Source organism: Dermacentor albipictus, chromosome 7 (assembly GCF_038994185.2).
Source record: "Dermacentor albipictus isolate Rhodes 1998 colony chromosome 7, USDA_Dalb.pri_finalv2, whole genome shotgun sequence".
NCBI lineage: Eukaryota > Metazoa > Arthropoda > Arachnida > Ixodida > Ixodidae > Dermacentor > Dermacentor albipictus.
Genome location: NC_091827.1, coordinates 119,911,334 through 119,923,590, shown reverse-complemented (window position 1 = coordinate 119,923,590; position 12,257 = coordinate 119,911,334). Strand labels below are relative to the sequence as shown.

The 12,257-nt window shown below is 48.4% G+C and overlaps 1 protein-coding gene across 1 annotated transcript in view; it reads right to left on the bottom strand.

The window, feature by feature from the left end:
• LOC135909594 (uncharacterized) overlaps positions 1 to 12,257 on the bottom strand; it is an 80,595-nt gene that overhangs the window by 56,903 nt on the left and 11,435 nt on the right. The gene's annotated exons all lie outside the window — the stretch shown is intronic.

Below are 12,257 nucleotides of genomic sequence, written 5' to 3'. Positions count from 1 at the left end.
ATATGAAATCATCTCACTACCAGATATTAAAACGGCACAACAACATCAGAGCTCAATCTTGGAGATGATTGATGTAATTTTTACAGGCGCAGCTCTTCACAGACAGTGCAGTGGTTTCAGTGCAATGTCATAATGCGCCCTACACGGCGTGGTAAAGCTTTTAAGGGTGCTATAAATTATTGCGCACCCGCATACCTTGCTTCAGTCGGACTCGCGTATTGTGAGAACACCGTCCGAAAAGATCAAGCGTCTGCACCTTGTTATCGCTGTCAGTGTTTCGCCCTTCGTGCGAAACTGCCAATTTTATACGTCAGAAATGCACCGATCCGACGAGTCCTTCTCTTTCTTTTTTTTCTGTAGGCACAATTTCAAACAAAGGCAAATGCCTTTGACAAAGGCAAACTGGATATGAAAATAGGAATTCTGTTTTCCTACGAAAAGAACCGTTGAAGAGTGCTGAAGCATACTATCTCTGAGCCGTATCATGCAAGTATTACTTTCCATCCATTTCATGCATTCAGTAACGAGTGGTGATTACTTGCGATAACGGAGGCGAGGCTTCATGCGAAGTAGTCACGATCGAAGGTCAGAAAGAATTCAATAATAATAATATTTGGGGTTTTACGTGCCAAAACCACTTTCTGATTATGAGGCACGCCGTAGTGGAGGACTCCGGAAATTTTGACCACCTGGGGTTCTTTAACGTGCACCTAAATCTAAGCACACGGGTGTTTTCGCATTTCGCCCCCATCGAAATGCGGCCGCCGTGGCCGGGATTCGATCCCGCGACCTCGTGCTCAGCAGCCCAACACCATAGCCACTGAGCAACCACGGCGGGTAGAAAGAATTCAGAAATAAAAAGAATGCTTACGCAATTCGGCTTTAAGTACGCCCCCTGCATGGCTAGTTCATGGAATTTAATTCTGGATTTTTACGTTCCAGAACCACGATGTCATTATCAAGCAGGCCGTAGTGCACTCTTAAGAGTAAGGTCGTCATATTCAATAACTATATACTTACACGTTACTTGTCACGAAATGCACTAACTTCTTAGTAAGTGCAGCAAGTAAAGTGATGGTTAGTACTTTTCACTACCTGCTGAAACTAGACAACAGCACTAACTCAGTACTAGCTAAATACTACCTCCGTAGTGCAGTTACTAACGCAACTGTAATTACCAACAAGACAACGAGGACTATTCGATTTATAAGTGGCACATGCGTTCTCATATGAAGTCGATGGAAATGTAAAAACATAAATTAAAGCAATATATATACCGGGTGTTCAAAATAAGATTTCTCGTTTTCTCAAAATTATGCACTGGAAGGCACGCGAACACTACCTGTGCAAATACGTTTTGTGGCCAGGGGGACACAAAGTGAGATGATAACTATCGTTTCAAGCAACCCAATTGACTAAAATTGGATAATTCACTTTTTATTGATTGCAGTAGGTGTGTATGTTTGTATTCAGAAGTTAGAAGCAGTCGTGTTTCTACACAGTACCAGTTGGAAGAATCCTTCTAGCGTGTCTCTGCTCCGAGATATCAGACTACAAATTTTAATTGTCGTTCGCATGATTACTCATGCAAGAGAATGAGGATCAGCGAAAAGCTCCTCCCTGATGTGACGTGGCTGTTGCGTGCGGCGTTTAGTCTGACAAGGGGGCGGAGGCATTGGCAAATATGATAACTGTCCCCCTTCCCTTCTCGGCTGGCGAAATAAAAAAATCTAAGAACCCGGAACCGCTGTCGTAACACGCGACCGCGCCACCTGTAACGATGGTGGCAGCTGCCGTGCCGAGATAATGGCGCGAGCGGAGAAGCTGGAGGGCGTAATGATGACTAGACGAGTGGGCTAGGTTCTTAGCCAGGCTACGCAAATAAAATGGCTGCTGATTTAGAAGTATTGCAAGTTTTATTGAAATCAAGAGCAACAACTGCACGGCACACCACGCTGTCATATCTCGATTTCACCAGCCGAGAAGGGAAGGGGGACAGTTGTCATCTTTGCCAATGCCTCCGCCCCGCTGTCAGACTAAACACCGCACGCAACAGCGGCGCCACATCAGGGAGGAACTTTGTTCCGATTTTCACTCTCTTGCATGCGTAATCATGCAAAAGGCAATTTAAATTTGGAGTCGGATATCTCGCAGCACAGACACGCTAGAAGGATTCTTCCAACTGATACTGTGTAGATACACGACTGCCTCTAACTTTTCTATACAAACACACCCAATTACTTCAGTCAACAACAATTATTCAATTTTAGTTCATTGGGCTGCTGGAAGCGATAGTTATCATCTCACTTTGTGTTCCCCTTGCCACAAAACTTGTTTGCACAGGTGGTCTTCGCGTGCCTCCCAGCGCTAACTTCAAGAAAACCATAAAGCTTAATTTTGAGCACCCTGTATACTGTTCACTCTTGAACAATGAAACTGAGCTTTTAATTGAACGCTTCTGGCGTCCGTTTTGACTTGCACCCGTTGTCACTCTAGAGCTCCTTCTTGATTGTATTAAAAGAATGCGCCGATCAACTTGCACTGATGAGGTTTGTCCTGCATAAACTGATCGCGTCGACGTGTCACGAATTATGTATATAAGAAGTTGTTTATTGGCTCATTGATTCCCAGTGCCTAATTTTAAGAAAACGATCAAGCTTAATTTTGGACACCCGGTATAAGAAAAAAGAAAACCGCGTCCTTTCGCTATATATTACAACATCGATTGAAGCTACATATACGTAATATTTCCCAGAGACATTAAGGCTCCGGGTAAGAATGTAGTACATATCTACAAGTAACAATAATCAAGAACCCACATACAGAACGACAAAGGTGCTACGCGACACTAACTCGAAGACGAATTTGAAGAGTATTTATAGCCCTAGTTTGAGGGAGTACATGTTGCACCGCTGAGCACCTGTGTATTCGGTTACATAATCAATGCTTTGAGCACAAATTTCTAGACCCGACTCTCCGTGTATATGTGCGCTTCGACGTCGCACATTAGTCCAGCAAACACTACAGTATGTCTCAATTTTGCATAAGTCTGTCACCGCATAATAGGCCATGGCCCGACGACGTATTAGTGGCTTAGTAGTTCCTTAGCAAAAACTACGAAGAAGCCTAATGGCAGAACTTACAAGCTTTACTAGCCGCTGCCTAATGTAGAACTAGTAAGAACGTAGTAAAATACATATCAATCTAGTAAACGCGTGCATTTACTAGCTATTTACTAATTTTATTTTTAAGAGTGTGGCGGACTCCGGATTAACATTGGCCACCAGGGATCTTTAAAGTGCCGCTAATGCACAGGACTCGCAGGCTAGCTGGTCCATGTACTAAGTTGGCGAAGCATGAAGTTTCCTGCAACAATAACTAGAGGGAACTATGGCGCTGCGATAGTACTGAACAGCTATATGGGAATGATGGTTAGTGCATGGATTTGTCTGATCTCCGTGCTTGTGGCTTCAGACGTTTTTGTGGCTTTGTTTACTGCGCTTTATTTGCCGCCATGGGACTAAATTTCTAAGCAATCTTATTTTGCTCAACGCAGAAGGAAATAAGATACTCCGCCCACGTGTAATCGCTGCAAACTGTGGCATTTGACGTTGTAGTTCTGCGGAAACCCGCAATGTGGAGATAAGTAAATAATAAAGCGAAAATGAGACATTCACCCAATCGTAGCAATTGCTACAAAGGAAACCCATACGGGTTCCTCGAAAGAAAGGCCTCGAGGATAAGGAAAATTCGCCCTAATCCGGAACCACCGTCTTTCCAGGGCAGCCACTCTACCATCTGGGCTAACCAGGCGGCTAGCAGATGGCAGGGCGAAGTAGAATTTGTCAATAACTCGAAGCAAAGGCAAGAGTTTGACGTAATAGTTCTGTGGAAACCCGCAAGGTCGAGAGAAGTAATTATTAGAAGGAAAATCAGACATCCACCTAATCATATCCGTCACTTCGAGGCCTTTCTTTCGAGCAACCTGTATGGGTTTCCTTTGTAGCAATTGCTACGATTGGGTGGATGTCTGATTTTCTCTTTATTAATTACTTGTCTCCATCTTGCGGGTTTCCGCAGAACCATTACTTCGAACTTTTGCCTTTATTCGAGTTGACGACAAATTCGACTTCGCCCTGCCATCTGCTAGCCACCTGGTTAGCTCACACGGTAGAGCGGCTGCCCAGGAAATCCGGTGGTCCCGGGTTCGAGTCCCGGATCAAGAAGAATTTTTCTTCAACGTCGAGGCCTTTCTTTAGAGGAACCCGTCTGGATTTCCTTTCTAGCAATTGCTACGATTGGGTGGATGTCTAATTTTCTCTTAATTAACTGTGGCATTTTTTAAGCAATGGTTTGTCACAATTTCATCACACAAGTCACAAGGCCGTTTGAAGCCAGAAGGACGAAGTTTAGGAAAAATTATGTGCTGGCCATTATTCCCATACCAGCTGAACTACAGGGCTTGGAGCTGCCCTGCACAATAGCACCACAGTTCCCTTTAGCAGCACTTGCAGGAAGCTCTATGGGGAGAACGAATTGAGTGTAGCCGTCGTCACATGCAACAGAGCGTTCTTTGCAATTTCCCCTATGTTGACATCAACTATGAGAAACTGGAGCACTGCAAGCGTCTAATTTCCCTCTGTACACCACAGCAAAGTGCAGTCGAATGCACACTCTCCAACTTGGGTGAAACCATTCGTCATTTCGACGCGCGCTGTAGGGCGACAATAGAGGTTCGCTTACGGGAAGCGCTACTACCAACGGGTAAAAAAAGAACATAGTCACAGAGAACAAATATCTGGACGGGTAACCATGGGGGCGATTCCGCAGTAAGCCGTGTCGCAGCAAACGAAACCAGCCATAGTGAAGCTTCCCGACCACTATTCTGTCTTAGAATGAGCCCCTGTCACTTGCAACGACGTTTACACATAACCGCCTATTTGACGGCCTGAGAAGTAACGACCGTTGTGTGACTGCTTGGCATAAATGGTGTCGGAAAAGCGCCACAAACATAAAACGAGGTAAAAACGACGTACAGCGCGAAGGACAAGGACTGCGTATGCCATCTGATGCAGTCCTTATAAAACGAGGATAACGACAGACAGTGGCATTGAATTGAATTTACTATATTGTGACGTTGTAGTGACGGCGATGATTACAGCGGCAAAACTGCTAATCACAAAACAAGCTTTTTATTGCACGAACTTGTGCCCACACTGTAAAACAATTTACACCCTTATAAGAAAGGGTTTAAATGTGTCTATAACTCACACCCTTAGGGTGTCAGTTCTATAAATCACACTCTAAGGGTGTGAGTTATAGACACATTTACCTCTTTTTTTTTAAGGGTGTAAATTATTTTACAATGCGTAAGAGCAAGTCACACTCAAAGCGCAGCGATAGCGGCAAACACGGTTGGTGATCGCTGTAATCTGATAACCGGGTCAAGCGTGCCGGCTTTTATACACGAGTCATCGAAGATTCCAACGTAATCTCTGGTGCCCGCGCGCCTTCCAGAAAGTTGTACGCGATTCGTGTTACGCTTACATGCAATAAGATTACACAAGGCCGGGTGACAACAGACGGAGTATAAAACGATCGATAACATTCGAGAAACTTCCGACACCTGCAGGAGCGTTGTAGCGATAACGTCAGTTATCGCTACAACGGTGAAGATAACGGTGAAGCGCTGTCACCCGATAAACAAGCATGCGTGTCAATACCCCCTCGTAAAAAAAGCATTATCCCGATGCAAGCAACACGAAAGCGAAAACAAACCCACGCTGAATAAAGAAAAAAACAACAAAATAACAAAGAACCTAAGTCCCTAAGTTGGTCAGCGAGCGTAGGAAGGCTTAAGACGCACCACATGAATGAATTCAGCTCGTCAGCGGCGCCGCTGTGATAGCGAAATGCAGTCTGGCACGACCTCATAATCGAGTGCGGCAATGTGTCGAATGATCATGTAGGGTCCGAAATAGCAGCGTAAAAGCTTCTCACTAAGTGTTCGTCGATGTATCGGAGTCCAGACCCATACACGGTCGCCGGGCTGGCATTCCACGTAGCGTCGTCGAAGAGTGTATAGTGTCGGCCGTCGGTCCTCTGCTGGTTGATCCGTAGGCGGGCGAGCCGTCGGGCTTCTTCGGCGCGCTGGAAATCGGCAGCGACATCTATGTTCTCTTCGTCAGTGGCGTGCAGCAACGTGGCATCGAAGGTCGTGGTCGGGTTGCTTCCGTAAACCAGCTTGAACGGCGTCATTTCAGTTGTTTCTTGCACTGCCGCGTTTTGTGTTCGACGTCGACGTACATTGCAAGCAGGACGGCGAGGGTCTTATTCAGCCGCTCCGTAAGACCATTCGTCTGCGGGTGGTAGGCAGTTGTCCTCCTGTGGCTTGCCTTACTGTATTGCAAAATGGTTTGGGTGAGCTCTGCAGTGAAGGCCGTTCCTCTGTCGGTGATAAGGACTTCTGGGGCACCATGCCGCAGGAAAATGTTATCGCCTAATAATTTAGACTTCGGCCGTACTACCTTTCGGCAGAGCTTTCGTTTCAGCATACCGGGTGACGTAGTCGGTAGCGACGACGATCCGCTTGTTTCCGTATGTTGACGTGGGAAAGGGCCCCTACAAATTCATCCCGATCTGCTGAAATGGTCGGCAAGCAGGCTCGATCGGCTGTAGTAATCCCGCCTGCCTTGTCGGTAGTGTCTTGCGTCGCTGGTAGTCTTGACATATATTTACGTAACGGGCGACATCGGTAGTCAGGCGCGGCCAATAGTACTTGTATTGTAGGGTACGGGAAAATCTGAGGTGCACGGCTTTCTATCTTCGTGCAGGGCGTGCAGGTATTCTGACCGGAATGCTGCAGGCACAACGAGAAGGTAGTTTGTAGCGGCTGGCGAAAAGTTCTTTTTCGACAGGACGCCATTTCGTAAGAGAACGGGACAAATACCTTTGCGACAAAGTCTCTCTTGCTTTTCAAGTACTCAGCAAGGCTTCTGAGTTCCTTGGTCCGCTCACTGCTGCTCCGCAAAGTTGTCTGCACTTATTGTACCTAAAAAGGCGTCCTCGTTTTGGTCACGTTCGGGCGGCGGTTCCACAGGAGCGCGAGACAGGCAGTCGGCATCAGAGTGTTTTCACAAGGACTTGTAAATTACAGTGATGTCATATTCTTGAAGTCTGACGCCCTATCGAGCCATGCGTCCTGAAGGGTACTTTAAATTCGATAGCCAACACAACGCGTTATGGTCGCTGACGACCTTGAGCGGCCTGCCATATAGGTAAGGGCGGAATTTTACTCTAGCCCAAATGATGGCGAGGCATTCCTTTTCGGTCGTAGAATAATTGCCTTCCGTTTTTGACAGTGACCGGCTGGCGTAAGCTATCACGTGTTCATGTCCGTCTTTTCTCTGGGCAAGGATGGCACCGAGGCCTAGCCTACTGGCGTCAGTGTTGATTTCTGTATCGGCGTCTTCGTCGAAGTGCGCAAGTACCGGTGGCGATTGCATGCGTTGTTTCGAGTTCTTGAAATGCGCCGGCCTACGGCGTTTCCCACTTGATTCGACATTATATTTAGTTAGAAGTGTCAGCGGCTCAGCGATCCGTGAAAAGTCCTTGACAAAGCGCCTGTAGCAGGCATACACGCCAAGGAATCTACGCATTGGCTTCTTGTCGATGGGCTGCTGGAACTTTGCGATTGCAGCTTTCTTCTGCAGGCAGGGGGCGAACTCCAGATTCGCTGAAGACGTGACCCGAAAACAGGAGCTCGTCGTAAGCACGGCGACGCTTTTCCGGTCTCCGGAGCTTACGGACGGGCTCTGGGCTGCGCCAATTGTATGGTCGGCGCTGCGGCGGCAGGCAGCGTCCTGGTGACGGCTAACACGAAGGACATTGGGGTCTCCCCTGCATTTCGGCGATGTCACGTGGCCACTCGCCAAGCTTTGGACGTGGCGCGCTGACGGCTAACCCTCGCAGACCCATCTCCCGGTGTGGGCATTGGCGGTAGACGTGGCCCGCTTCTCCGCAGTGATAGCACAGCGGGCGGTGGTCAGGGATCGCCGTACGTCTGTCTTCCTAGCGTAGTGGCGCCGGGCGACAGACGGGCGAGCTGGTGGCAGCGGCACGGTGGAATTCCGAAGTTATGGGGTCCTGGCGCAGGCACGGAGGGGAACCTTGATGGCGGGCGACGGCAGCGTAGGTCCTCGCTTCCGGCACTGGAGGCGGCGATTCGGGCTACACTTCAGATACTCCCAGTGACCGTGGAAGTTCGTCCTTGACCATGACAGTGAAGGAGGACACCTCAGGTCCCGGCGAAGGTAACACCTTGCTCAGTTCTTCGCAAACAATGGCCCTGATTTATCGGAGGTCGCCGGAGCCCAGTGCTTGGATTGCGCATTTCGACTTGAGTACTTGGTGGTTATATTACCTAGTGAACATTTTCGTGGTTTTCTCGTCGTTTCCTCTGTCAAACACTCAGCTGCAGTCTTCGGAGGATTGCGGATCAGTGCGGCGAAAAGTTTTTGCTTGACGCCCCACATCAGCGAGTGTACTTTTTTCTCCTCGGACATTTCCGCGTCGGCGTACCGGAAATGGCTGGTAATCTCTTCCGTGAAGTTCTCGATGGCCTCATTGGGCAGCTGCACTCGGATTTCTAGTAGATCTAGGGCTCGCTCTTTGCGCACGACGCTTGTAAATGTTTGCAGGAAGCCGCTTCGGGACAGGTGCCACGTCGTTAAGGTGGCTTGTCGATTCTAGATTCAAGTCCTGGCAGACATGGCGCAGCTTGTCGTCAGTGTTCCAGTTGGTAAATGTAGCGACTCTTTCATACGTCTCCAGCCAGCTTTCCGGGTCCTCAAACGTTCAACCACGGAACTCGGTGGCTCCCTGGGATGCTGCAGCGCGATCGGTGTTGGCGACATTGGGGCTGTCATTGTAGCTGCTGTCATGGCCATGCACTTCCTGGTCTTCTCAGGCAAAATTCCGTGCTCCGGGGGCAGTTTTGGCAGCCTGCGGCTAGCTTGCTGTTCCTTGGTGACGGTGTGTTCGGGGCTCGGGTTTGGATCATGGCTTTGTTGAGGCGTTCGGTACAGGAACGCACTAGCACCTCCACCAGACGTCACGTTGTAGTGACGGTGAATAACACAGCGGCAAAACTGTGAATGACGAAACAAACTTTTATTGGACGAATTTGGGCCCACCACAAAAACAAGTTACACTTAAAGCGCGGCGATAGCGGCGAACATGGTCGGCGATCATCGAACTCTGATGACCGGGTCAAGCGCGTCGGCTTTTATACATGAGTCATCGAAGATTCCAGAGTAGTCGATGGTGCCCGTGTGTGTTCCAGAAAGTTCTACGCAATTCGCGTCGCGCATACATGCAGTCAGATTACACAAGCTTCGGTGGCAACAGACAGAGGATAGAACGATCGGTAACATCCGAGAAACTTCCGATACATTCAGGAAGCGTCCTCCGCTGAGTGATAACATTTGTTGTACGGCGATATGCAGTCACCCGATAAACAAGTATACGTTGTATCGTGTTTGAAGTAACGGACTGCGGCAACACGTTGCTGAGCAAGGAATGACCAAGTGATCGTTTATTCATATGCTTATGTACCTGCGTAGGCAGTGAGGGAAAGGATAGTAAGGGAAAGAAGTGGCAAACGCTATCCGCGCACATGCGCGATAGCCCGTTCTGATACATCTTTTCTTCATACAATTGAGAGACTTGCTTGTCTTCGCACAAACAAGAAAAGAAAAAGCTAACACAAAAATAAGCTAGCAAACTTCACGAAACTTTCCGCCGTAGCGAAGACGCTTCGTCTCTATCCGGGATCCGGTAGACCAAAGAATTGTTGGCAATGCGGATGGGTCTCCCGGTGTGTCTTGTTGCCCGGCTGCATCAGGAACCCTGCTCATTTGCGGATTTGAGCAGCGGTCGGCTGCCGCTGTGTCGCATGTGTCGTTAACCGGTTCCAAGTCTTCAATTGGTTGTAATACGTTATTCGGTTCCGGCTCAGTGTCATCCCGCCTGCTCTCGTAGTCGTTCTCGTCGGCGCAGCGTTTGTCTTTTCACCGCAAATGTTGTCGTTTGCGCCTCAGCTGTTTGTGGCTCTCAGTTCAGACCAGATACGAACACGGCGCTGCTTATTTAAGTACCGTTGCTTTGAGTCACCAGTTCCCATTTTTTATCCGAACAACGTTTGCTCCTTCAAGGGGCGATATTGGCTTGCCCTGAAATGACTTCCGATGTTTTGATACAAGGCCAACTGTTGGACAACTGTTCCCGAGTTCCGCGCCCCCCTTAAGCGCGGAACTCGGGAACAGTTGTACAAAGACGATGCCCTTGCTGCAGCTCTCCGGGAGACCGTCCATCTTCTAAGTGAGAAGATCGATAAGCCAAAATGGCCAAGCAGAAATCCTCACGGCACTCCGTAGCTTTCTTGGGAATTCGTTTAACAGTCTGTACGCCCTTTTCCGCTAGGCCGTTTGAGCGCGGGAAACTAGGGCTGGATGTTATATGTTCCAAGTCGTACCATCTTGCGATAGCAGCGAAGTCACGTGAAGCGAATAGGGGCCTGTTGTCCATGCAGACTTGAACAAGAATGCCATATCGAGAGAACATGGCAGATATCTTCGAAATAGTTTCCGTTGCTGTTGTGCCCACCAACCATTCAATCCCTGGGAAGTTCGATTTGGAACAGGTCAATTCCGACACGGTACCATGGTTGTTCCGGTGTAGGCCCTAGTAGCAGGGGCTCGCTCGGTTGGCTGTAGGCTTATTTCTGACACACATGGCACGTTCGTACCAGGTTCTAAATATCACTGCCGAGTCCTGGCCAAAAAACTAGCCTACGTGCCGTGGCCTTGCATTTCTTCCGTCCTATGTGACCCTCGTGTATCCGCCGCAGAATTTCTGCCCTCACGGTTTTCGGTGAGACAATGTCGCTTCCGTTTAGCAGTACGACGTTCACTGCCGCTAACTCCGATGAGAACGGTTTTATAGTTCCCATTGAACGGGGTCACGCCTATGTTTAGTTGTTCTACAACGCTGCGTAAATACGGATCGGTGCGGGTTTCTTCCAGTCATTGCTTTGTCCGTGTGCTTACAAGGCTTTAGACCACCTGAATTGCGTGAATATCCACGTCTTCCGTTTCTTCAGCGTATCCAGGCAGCGTGGCAGCTCGGGACAGCATATCTGCGAGCAGCAAGTCTTTCCCAGGGATGAGCTGCAAGACATAATCGTATTTGAAGAGACGGATGAAAAATCGCTGCACCCTTGGTGGCATGTCCACAACACTTTTCTGAGCGATAACAATCAGAGGCATGTGATCAGTTTCAACCAAGATCCTGCGGCCATACACAAATTGATGAAACTTTTCGCACGCAAACACTATTGGCGGCGAGGAGTTGCGGAGTCGCCATCTATCGGAAGCGCCTCGGCGTAGTATGAGGGATCACGTGGCGCGCTCCTCATAGGTTTTGCTGTCAGCGCTCACTGAAAACACCACGCGCGAGCTCTCCCGGATATTTCTGCAAGTACTTTCGAAACGAGAGAAGTTTCTTACTGTATAAATAATAATCTTGGGCAAACTGAAAGCACACAATCACTTACAGACGCTATCTCTTTACCGAATACGTACACTGAACGCCACTGTGCGCGGTCGCCGCGATGGAGTCTCCCGAACCGGCTTCTTGCGTGAAAGGTAGGTAAACGCTGAGATCAAACTATGTGAAATATGTTCTTATAGTGTTTGTATAACTAAATGGAGTGTAATAAAACGAAGCCTCAATGCAGCGATCGCGCAGATTCGCAGCGACCGACTGCGCGTCTGCATGCTTGTCCGCGCACTGTTTGGCTTTCTCCGCGCGCGCGTTTTCGCACCATGCCATGAGCTTCAGGCCGCAGAATATGAGCATTTGACAGTATACAAGCAACCATTGTTGCGTGGGCGCTATCAGAGCTGTTCAAAAATAATTTCATTGTAGAGACTTCGATGCCTACGGGGGGGGACTGTGATGTGCCGTCGCCACGATTCAATCTTTTTTTTTCTTCTAAATTCTTTGACCTTTCAATATTATTTCTCGAGTTGCGTCGCACTGCATGTTTATCGGTGTTCTCAGTGTGCAATTTCCCGCTGCTCCTTTTTTGTAATTAAGTGCAATAATTCATAACACAAACATGACCATATGCCATACTTTCTTAAAATGTGCTTCTTACCGCTGCCTTTCCCTTCCACTGAACTTGCCAGTATCTA